The sequence below is a fragment of the Anser brachyrhynchus genome, assembly GCF_964034855.1.
Source record: "Anser brachyrhynchus genome assembly, chromosome: 14".
Lineage (NCBI taxonomy): Eukaryota > Metazoa > Chordata > Aves > Anseriformes > Anatidae > Anser > Anser brachyrhynchus.
The window spans coordinates 1126618-1137956 of record NC_137709.1 but is presented as its reverse complement, the minus strand read 5'-3'; the positions used below and the strand labels follow the sequence as shown (position 1 = coordinate 1137956).

General features: G+C 42.6%; 1 long non-coding RNA gene across 3 annotated transcripts in view; it reads right to left on the bottom strand.

Annotated features, from left to right (window-relative positions):
• The window catches only part of LOC308177695, a 58957-nt gene that overhangs the window by 1954 nt on the left and 45664 nt on the right, over positions 1 to 11339 (bottom strand). The window contains exons 5-7 of one of the 3 annotated variants that reach the window (XR_013939344.1): positions 10891 to 11028; positions 9954 to 10047; positions 76 to 132 (exon numbers count right to left, since the gene is read on the bottom strand). This is a non-coding gene — a long non-coding RNA (uncharacterized lncRNA). Of the gene's footprint in view, positions 1 to 75; positions 133 to 5494; positions 8956 to 9953; positions 10048 to 10890; positions 11029 to 11339 lie in introns of those variants that run through there. The other 2 variants (XR_013939345.1, XR_013939346.1) reach the window with 2 other exon arrangements.

Here is an 11339-nt window from a genome sequence, read left to right as displayed (position 1 = left end):
CATCATTAAATATCAATTAATAAATGCTTTCCATGTGCCATTGTTATTAATTTCCACTTGAAGTTTAGCTCTTACCATATCTGCATGTAGCAAGTTTTTGCTCCATTTCTGGTAGGAATGGCCATTAAAATTCTATGAAAAAAAAAAAAAAAAGCTCTAGCACTGGAAGACTCCCAGTAATTATACTCACTCACTCAGTATTTCAGTCCAGAATATTCTTTGAAGAAACAAACAGTATCTACATATTTATGTCTGAACAGAAAGAAAAAAAAAATCTCCTTTGAACAGCATTATAGTGAAACACTCAGATATTTCCACATTTTGGTGATAATTAGCTACAGAGAAAAATACATAATTTTCAGTCAGTCTATGAATTTCCTCCTTAATTGAAAGAGAAATGAACTTATCGTTGGCAACTTGTGACATTTTCATCTCACCAGGAGATCCAATTTTAGCCCTCAGTGAATCTGAGGAACCGGCTCTGCTGAATCTGGTGACACCATCACTTGCTCTATGTAGATGACTGTGAAGATTTAATGCCACACGTTCCTTGCTTGTACAGCAGAAAACTTTTGTGATTACTGACTAGCTACAAAAACTGTTTGAAGAATTTTATTCTTAGAAACTATGCTTCCAAGGTTTACATTAAAATAACTGCTCTGTTTGCATGCTGCCTTGCAGCTGACAATCTATCAAGGGCAACTAAGAAAATTGTGTATAAACTAAAACAAGCCTTATGACAATAATAATTGCTATCTTTACTAATACACACAAAATAAATGTTCCCATTTACTCTGAGGAATACATGCTCTCCACTTCTTTTTTACAGATGTGCCTTGGAGTTTTTTTTTCCATTATACCACTTCTTTATTTGAGTTAGCAGTGCAATAAGATACATTTGCAGTGAGTGCGTTATTTGTATTCTGGGTGTGTAATGCTGTCTCAAGAAAACATACAGATTTTTTTCTTCAGATTTTGGGTTAACTTTTCTTACAAGATTAGGGGGGTCTTCAGGCTGAATTCTGCATAAAATAATGCTTATATGAACAGCCACATTTCTTAATGTTGGTTCTGTAAAGTATTTTTACTGTTTTATTCACTTAGCTTTCCTTTAACTCTCCACGTAGTGGAGAAAATAAAGGATGTCCTTTAGGATAAATTATGGATGGTTGCCTTTCCTGTTCCAAACACACAATTTGCTGAGCAGTCAGTGACTAATGCTTTAGTTTCACTGTTGACAACTATTAGATTGACACTGCTGCAGAAATTTATTCTGGACATATGATAATGACTTGCAGGGTGTGCTTCCTCTTTTAACATCTAGTACTTAAGCAACTGTTTTCACTTCTAATTAATTACATCCATTTAAAAGGGAACTCAAACACTGTATTTGTCACTTTTAGTTGTTTGACCTTCTAGGAATATTAAATGTGGAGCTGGTTGTCTTTGCCTTCTCTGCAGCTCTTCTCACACACTGCAAGTGGTATTCCAAAGTCTTGGATTTTAAAAGAATTAACCCACCGGGAATAATTCCAGACTGAGGACTGATAGCCATTTGTTATTTTTAAATGATAGAGACTGTATCTATATTTCTTTTCTTGCCCTTGGTATTTAATATTTTATAATGCCATTCTGTATCAAATTGGGGAAAGTTTACACGCACACAGCTTTTTCAAACCGTGTTTGCTAAATGGATGTTTTCAGCCTTGACCGGGGAAGCCCATTCCTGCAGTGACCCAAAGGCAATTAAGTGCGATGTGCAGACAGTGGAGCCTTGTAGAGGCTTTCGCTGGTGAGGGGTTATTGAGACCAAAGCATGCTTTAACCTCGGCAGCAGCTCAGTGCAGCCTTCCTGGGGCCTCTGGCACGTGTACTGTTAATGCGCAAGTGACCGGACCTTAGTCTTCCACTGGTGTAGCTCTAGCATTTATTTCCAGTACATATAATTTAGCATCTGTGAACTGGAAAAACGCACAGAAGCATGTGATGAAGACCAAATGAAAACAGCAGTTTCCTCTGAAGCAGAGTGGTAGTATAAAAAAGCTTCTGAATTGTTGGAAAAAAAGCAGTAGGAAATTGGTCTTCATACCTGTATGTTCTATAAAGCAAACAACTCAGTGCACGTACGTGTTTGGTAGAGGGGTCATTTAACAGAGCTAAATGTTTTAATAAAATCTTTTAGTGAAACTGAGTTACAGTTGAAACAATATTGAGTGCCAATGCTATTCATACCTTTCACACAAAGCTCACTTCTGTTTAGCTAATATGCAAGAGCGTGAGCACCAGAGGTTGCTCCAGTACCAGTTTGTCCTTCAGAAGGATAAAAAAAATGTCCTTGTCCCTAGAGAGGGCTGAAGAATAGAAATAAGCAAAATCTGGCTGTGGGAAACCTTGTGTGTCCCTTCTGATCAGAGGGAGTGAAGCAAACAAACCCTGAAGTCACCAAACAGCCTGTAAGTTATGGAAAAGAAGTGGCAAAATCCAACAGTGTTTTGTCTATCTGGTATCTCTGTTTACCTGAACTAAGATATTATTTTCTGAAAAGACTACTTCAGATAGAGGAAGGAGACCCAGAAGCGCATTTTGAAAGTTTAGCTTAATTGGAAATGATTTCAGGGGATTGTAATTTACCCTGCAGTGTTTAAGAGTGCACTTAGAACACGATCCACATTGGAAACAGGCACAAGGCACGCATCTTTATAATCTGACAAAAGAATGGACACATTAAGTTTAACTAAAAATGGAGTGACTTCATTTACTTTTAAGTCGTTTAAAGGTAAGCTATGAAAATTGGCATGTGCCTCATCTGACCAAGGGCCATGCACGACGGCTGTGGGGAGCAGAGCAAGATGCACCCCGAGGAGCACCGCATGCCTCTTGTCAACTGGTCTTTAGGGGCTTTAATGAAGAGTGTTTAAATATTTTACAGATGCAGTCACTTAACCATGAGGGATAAATGTTTGCTCGAGATCTCACAAAAAAGTCAACAGGTCAGGACAAAACTTCAGGTCTTACAGATTGCACTGTCGTCAGCCTCGTGGATGAAAGAAACCCCAACCTCATCTTCACGCAAGTGGGGCTGGACAAGTGCCAGTGTCTGATGCTAATAGCTAACGAGCTAATCTCAATTAAAACCCCAGAATGTTTCAGAACTGTGCTGTGTTTATTTCAGGGGTCAGGAAGCAGGGACACAGCACACGATTTCTCTTTGACAGCTTGATGAAATGACATCTATGCTTTATTGTTTACTGAATGCTGACCACCACTGTGTAATGGACCCTATTGTTAAAAGTTAAATTAGATCTTAATATTGTTTGACCTGAAGCCTTTAATATATTTTTTTTTAATTTCAGTTGCTGTATGATATCTAAATCCATATAAAGACTTGAAGTAAAACATTATATTTTTTTTTTTGCATATGTAATAACCAAACCAAACCCAAAAGCTAAAATCCTCTCTAAAACAAATACAAGTTACCTTGAGGCTTTCTGAAAATTGTATCCTATTTTCCCAACCAAAATATTTGCTAACTTAAGTCCCAAATACTTCTAGTCATTTCAACAGAAACTACATACCTGAACATGAATTTACATATTTCCTTCATATATTATAGAATAAATCAGTTACAAAACTAAATTCAGGAGAGTCCATGTGGACTTGAAGGTGATAAGTAAAGATTTTAACAGTAAGGAAGGACTCTTCTCTCTTAAGCTTTATGGATCTTTTGTTTTTAAAGAGAAAATAGGCATTTTCTCTGAAATTTAGTCAGCCTGGGCATTTCATTTAAAAAAAAAAATTATATGAATTTTGGCACAATTTTTTGTTGTCAAACACCTGTCACAAATTCTATACAGGTAATTATGAATACATAACTATCTTAAATAATTGTGTTAATAGCCACTTTTCATGAGTTTGAGGTATGTACATTGTACATGGAGGAAACGCAGAATGTAAACCAGAACATCGGAGAAACACGAACAATTTGCAACACGCAACTAAACTTCTTTTGGTTATGAAAGCTATTGTTTCCCTATTCCTGGAGTCTTAGCCAAGAAGCTGCATAGTCCATAACACTTTAAACTGGAAATCAGTATATTTTAAGTAACCTGAAGATATTTTAATGCCAAACTACGTAAGGGAGAGAACTTGGCAGCTAGTATTTTCGAAGGACTTGGCATCCAAGCTGGTTATCATGGCATTTTTGCTGATCAGTAAACACAGTGTAATTTGTGTCATAGAGATAATTTGCAATTAAAAACTTATTAACAAAGTGCAATGATAACAAGAGGGATAAAATGCCAAGATGTGGAATTGCTTAATTATGTGAAATAGTTCTACCAAACCCAGGGCTCCATGGAACATTTTTTTCTCTCTCTAATGAACAATCAGTTCTCGCTGAATTCTAATTAGCCTCGATAATGTTGATCCCACTAAAGTATTAGTGGCAGAAAATGCAAACTGAATGTTTCCATTAAACAACTGCCTTCAGGTACAACTGTGCTGTGCAAATGGTACAGCAACTGCAGAACATTTATGTCCCAGGCACTCACCAAACATGACGGGGAGTTGTCTCCAGAGGACAGGAGTGCTACCTGCGATACACAGAATGATCTATTGTCACGTCTAGCATGTTGCCCAATCATTCTACCTTTCAAGTAGATTAAGCTCGTGAGCTTATCCAGACCTGTTTTAAAGCCCATTTGATCTTGAAATAGGACCGAAGAATCTAACAAGAAGAGGCTTGTAGGAGATTTTCTTGTTTAATCAACATTGGAAATATAAGAATTGGAAACTCAAGAACAGACCCCCTTCAGCACCTTGCTTTTGCCAAGATTACAAAGTACTGAAGTATACGAAAATGAGAAGATGACAAGTCTTCTACTCTGCCAAGCCCGAACTGCTCCCCGTCCCCAGCAATGAACAAGCAAACAAAACCGTGGCTCTTGAGAAAGTTCTGGTAATTTTCATATTACAGATGCCGGATCCCTCCTCCTCTGTGTCAAGTTTCCTCTCCGCTCAGGGAGCCGGACGCTAGCCTTGCTATTTCTGCCTCTATTTCTCCCTCTGCCGCAGCCCCTGCAGCAGCTGCGTCCCCTCCTTGGCACTGCTGGTGCTGGGGCCGGTGGCCCCGTGCCTGCGGAGCCTCGGCTCTTGCGGTGCCCACGGCTCTGCACCGGTCACCCCCACGTGCACACACATGCAGCTTGGCACACAGACTTGTGGGCCAGCCTGGGCAACATCAGCTCCTGCAGTGGAGTTACCTTCTGTTAAAGCTCTTGTTATATTTCAGAGTCCCCGAGTTATTTTCAGGCCTTTCCTAGAAAGCGAAAACCTCTCTCCCCTTCTCCCCGAGTCTTCCTAGTGTCTCCCCACAAGGAAACAAGACGTAATGCTGCATTAAATTGGACTGGAGATCGTGGCACGACACGGTAGCACTAAGCTCAATACCCAGTTCAGGTACGCACACATCTCCAGCGCCTGCAGCTGCGGGGTGCCGAGGGTTGGCATGAGGCATGCGGTTAGTTTCAAGAAAACAACAGTTCAATGGCAAAATACATGTCCTTTTGCTTCATGTTTTAAAACACAAAGTTTATACATCGACAGATATGTATTCTGCAGTACAAGAAGTGCATATGCATGACACCTTCTTTGCAACATTAAAATGAAAACAGAAACAGGAAGCTCAATAAACTCCAATTAAAGTGAAAGAAGGTTAAATGGGAAGGAAGAACACCAGTTTGTCAAGTTTGTGTGCATTGCCCTGATGAATTTAAAAGTCAGTTTGACTCCTGTGAACTCATCCATCAGCAGTGAAACAAACAGCTGGGTAGCCCACTTGCCCAGCAAAGAATTCCTTGAGCCAATTATTCCAAAAGTCAGCAGTTTTTCATTTTTCATATTCAAATAATAAAAAGGCATGCAAACTAACTGTTTGAATTAATTATTCAGATCTACTGACTTGCACAGTCAATATATATTATACAGCAGCAATTTCTGACATAGAAACAACAGTGCAATTCTCTGTTGTTGATATTGGCTCTGGTTGAAAACTACCAAGTACAAAACAGTCATGAGCATTTGTTTGAATACATGCTATAAATTTCCTTCACTGCCGTGGGTGACACCCTATACTCGCTCTCAGCGAGTACTGGTATTAGCACATTTCTATTTGGAAAAGTATGCAGAGCAGAAACTTTGTTCGGTGGCTCTGTTTATGCAAACGCTGTGCCAGTTTGCCTCGTCATCTCGAAAGCCCCTTCCTGCCCCCGGCCGCCAGCAGGCAGCCGCGACGCCACCGAGGGGACACAGCCCTTCCCGAGGCAAGTGCCCGGTGCCTGCATTGCCCACCCCAGCGCGTACCCACATCTGCTTCTGGACAAGCAGCTCCCTAGAGGCATCAGGCTCTTTCAGTTAATTTATAATTTCATTTTAACAAAGCATAATATTTCTCAGTCTTCACAATGTGCCTTTTTTTTTTTTTTTCTATTTCTTTGAGGTCTCCCTTGCAAACCCCCCAGCAGAGCTCACCAGGAGAAAGCCATACCGAGGAAAGCAGATGAGAGATGCAGCAGCACCATGTCTTGCAGTCACCTTCCCCGACTTTGCCGTGTGCTATCCAACAAGGTGCAGCAACTCACATCACCGACCATTTTCTTTCTGCCTGGACCAAAGACCTCCCTGGCTCCTCCTCGCCTAACCTAGCAGTTTTCCACTGATGCCTAGTTCAACCAGTTTAACCTTCTCTCGCCTTTCGCCTCGACGCCCATACACCATAACGGGGGCGTTGCCACCCTGCACAGCAGCCCCGGGGGTACGTGGGCACCCTCGCTGAGGCCCACGTCCTGCCTGAGCCAGAGCCACAGGTACGTGTGGGAGTGTTATGAGGCTTGGATCCCCTGGATTTAGTTTAAGCCACTAAAATAAATTTGGCTGGCGTTGCAGCCAGCCAGGCGGCCGCCAGCCCTGACCCCCCACAGCTCTGCTGGTGCTGTCCCAGCACCCAGTAGGATGTCGCACGCCTCTGCACTGCTGCAAGCACCTCGCCTGTGTGTTCAGTTGTGCATTTCAAACTCTCAGAAGCACGTGGCAAAAATAAGGTGAACAAACTCCTGTATATGTCCTTTCCCCAAGGATTTGCGGCTTAATTGCTTACAAGCATTTGCTTATCCAGTGAGCGAAGTAATTAACTACCAAGCGAATCATGTCAGGCAATGCATGGTCAATTACCCACCAGTTTAGAAGAAAAGTAGTTATGTACCAAAGTAAGCTAATTAAAATTCTTGCTGTTTTGCTTCTCAGATACTTAGATCACAGTTAAACAGCATCATTAGCTAATTAAAATCAGAACCAAATGAAATCAAAGTCTGACATGTCTTAAATACATACTGCTTCTTTGGTAAAATTATATGAGTAGCCCAACAAAACGTTGCTTTGGAAATTATTTACATTTCTCTAAAGTGAAAGTATATCACACAGTAAGGGTTTTCTGGCACAGACACGTTTCATAACTTCAATATTATGAGCACTCACGGGAAATCTGTAGGGGCTGGCTGTTGCAGCTCAGGGTAGCTGACAGATTTACCTTGTGTGCTTCTAGTTATGTATTTCACAGCGAAGACAAGGAACTATGAAGCATTCAAAATCTATAGCACTCAGCAATGACATTTTACACATTCCAGTAGGTTCTCAGCAGCCACTTTCCCCGTGAAACCTGACCGTACAAACCCAGCGCTGCGAAATGCTGAGCGGGTCTTCCCTGCAGCATGTGCAGCGCCTCACCTCCAGAACATGAATAGCGGCTTTGTTTTCATCAGGTTTTAAGCAAGAAGCAAGGAGAAGTTGACAGCAGGCTGTTAATGCATGCCTTGCCAAAAGGTCATATTCAGTGTGATAGCGCAAGTTTTGCAGACACTTGTCGTCTTTAGCGTCGCCCACAGAAAAAATCCTAAATTTAAATGCTAAGTAGTACTTACAAGGAAGTTATAAATTCAGACTCCCACTCTGACACAGTTTAAGGCTGGCTAATGCTCAGTTTCCTATGATTTCAAGCTAAAACTTTGCCTGATTTCTCCTGCTCGTATATCACTTCTCTCCTTAAGTGCATGAGAGTGGCTTTGCTGCACAGAAAACAAGCGATTCTCCACAACAGCTATCATGCAACAAATATTTGCAGCATGAAAACTGTCTCTGCTTTCACATGCTTATCAGATTACTATAAATCATTAGGAAGTTCATTGATCGCTAACAGCAGGGTGCACACGGGAACCAGGGAGCTTGCTGTGCTGTGGGACCCGCGGTCCCCTGCAGGGCAGGGGCACGGAGCGGCCGGGGGCTCGCTGCGAGGCTCCTGGCAAGGCCCGAGGTGCTGCGCAGGATTTTGCACCAGGGCTTTAGCACATTTGGCGGGGTAGATACGGGTTGGTGACTCCAGGCACTACCGAAGTGCAGTAATAAGTCACTGTCCTCATGACCGCATGGTGAACTCTGCAGAGATGATTTAATCGGGTTCAGCTATCTGCGCAGCCTCCTTTCTCCTGCTCCGCGAGGTTTGCTCTCCTTCTTGGAGGGCTGTTTTTTTCACTCGTTCAGGCAAAGCCAACAAGTTTGAGGAGTCGCTGTAGAGATGCTGCGAGAGATTTGCAGAAGTGGAAATGCAGCGAGAGCCCCTGGACACGGGGCTCCAGCTCTGGTCACCCTGCGTGCTCGGTGCAGAGCTGCCTCACTCCGGTGGTTTCTGAGCCTGGTGCCGCTGGACTGCTTCCAATAATGAGCTCAACTCTTTGTACGAATGACCTGCGCCTTATTAGTAAGCAGCGCCGTGTCGCTAGGGGATGCATGCTGCATAAGATGTCACCTCGGAGCGGTGCCTTGAAGTGGCAGAGGCCCCGTGTGCACGGGGTATGGCTACTCCTCTCCTGATGCCTAAAGGCACATAAGGATTTTTAAAGTCTATTTCTAAAGGAAAAAAAACGCCTGTGCTTACAAACAGTCCGTTCAGCAGGAGCACAGAGAGCACAGTGTTTAGTGCTGGTATCAGAATTTTCTCAGAGTTCTTTGGGTATTTCCTCTCCAGCCGGCACAAACCAGTTGGCTAACGCGAACACATGCTAAAAATCAGACTGGGCTGGGAAATTCCAAGCAAAGTGCTTTCACACACTTGCCATAATCTTACACATCCCCTTGGCAAACAGACAGACATTTTTCAGCACATCTTTCACATAGCTATTTACTTTAATTAGTGACTATATGTATTCCTGGCCGTATCTGAAAGCAGGAATTAAAACGTAATCCCTCAATAAAGAGAAGTCAGTTACTCTGAGACTCGCAGGTTCTCCACCTCTTGCACCACTCTGCATGTGGGTTTATCTGCTCCTGCACCGCACACGGAGCCTGCTGTTGGGGCAGACGCGGTGCAGAGCTGAGCCCGAGCAGGGTTTGCTCCAGCCCAAGAGCTGGATCCAGCAGCGATTTGTTGCAGTTTGCCCTTACTCCACTTGGCTGCTTTTCCCAGCGCTACACGGCATGCACTGCCCTCCACTGTAATCTCTAATGTAAATGTGCAGATTTGCAATAGGTATAAAATGACTGTCTGCTTTCAAAGCCCTCAAGAACTATTTGTTTTTCAGGAAAAAGTAAATACTTGAAAGCTGATACTGCTAAATTCTACGCTACTGGGCTGCTTCAGAAGTCTAATCATTTATTTGTTTCATTTTAGCAGCCACTAAAATAAAATCTAGCCACTAAAACTTTGAAATGACCTTAACCAATCTTCTTGAAATCTTGTAATCCCTTAATCTGATGAAGCATTTTGGCCTCTGAACATTGGATGGATTGGTGCATTAACTGCATTTGCGATAATTACTCCTCAAACTCTCAGAAAGCAAAAAATCTGAAAATGGCATTTTTAGTCTAAACTTTTTTTGTGCGTAGTAAAAAAAACCAAACTAACCTACCTTTATTTCTGAGGTAACAACTGGTTTTCCTGGATTTTCTTTTCAGCTTGTTCTGCACTAGGCATTACTGCCTGCTGTGCCACTTCCCACATCGCTTGAAATGCAAAAATAACAAGGACATTGTTTTAAATTCTTCATTAAAAATTACTTTAAAAAATGTTGCACATATTCATGACTTATCTCTTTTCACCGATGGCAGGGAGCCAACATTTTTATTTCCTGGTAAACACTACAGCCCATTACTGGCTTTTAAATCATCCTTTCTTAATAGAGAGCTTGATTTTGTGAACAGCTGGTAAGACATCAACATCAGGACGTCTTTTCAAGGCTTTTGTAGATTTTTTTAATCAACTGACCAACGACTTTGATACCTGTACCAGAAGCAATACAATCCATTTATAAAAGCCACTAGCCAAACTGCATTAAGAAAACAATCCAGTAACATTGTCTTTGGCAAGTTAACTTTACCAGCAGCCTGAGAAACAGAAGCCCACAACCAGGAAATGGGTTTACCTTGTTTTCGCCTTTTAAAAGGTCCCAGTGCCTACATCCCTGGGGGGAGAAGGCCCTGCCCCAGCACAGCGGCGCTGCCTGGCCCCGTGGGGCAGCCGCGACCCCCCAGCCGTCTGGGGAGCGCCGAGCTGCGGAGGGCAATGCTGATTACCCCCATCACCCCTTTGTTTTGTTCCTCCAGCATTCTCCCATCGCAAGCGAAAAGTGAATCTGCACATATTTGAGCAAAAAATCATTTCTGTAAGTTCTGCTCAGCCAGAACGGACGTGGCCAGGCGTGGGAGTGTAATGCACCTTCTGCTCACAGGGTGGTTTGCCAGCAGGCCTAAGTGGCTCTTCCATGGCAGCAGGGCTATTGTGCAAGCCGCTCAGCCACCTGTGTAAGACCCCTTGCGGATTCTGCAAAAAAATGATTATTGCCTCACCTCAAATACAGTGAATTTTATTCCAGGCTCTGTGACGGATTTGCAGAGCAACTTCAGGCAAGGCACACCACTGCACTGTGCCGCAGCAGCTCCCATCACAAACACGATCCCTACATTTATTAGTCACTTTGCCACCTCCTAAGGAAAAACAAAACAAAACAAAAAAACGACAAACATTATAAAATTCAGGCATTACCAGTTCTAAACCCCAGTGAATAACAGTTTCCGTGGCAGTTCACCTGCAGCACTGCCATATGAAGGTCCTGACTCAACAACTCAACTTCTCCCTTGTTTTGCTTCTCGTTATCTCGCCAGTCAACAATAATCCCCTGGAAGCTACAATTTCCATTCTAAATTGAGAGGGCGAGCTGGGGCTCACTAGACCATTTCTGTCAGCAAGCTGTAACACTAAGAAAGAGGCTTGTAATCTGTGTCTCCACAATTCATCT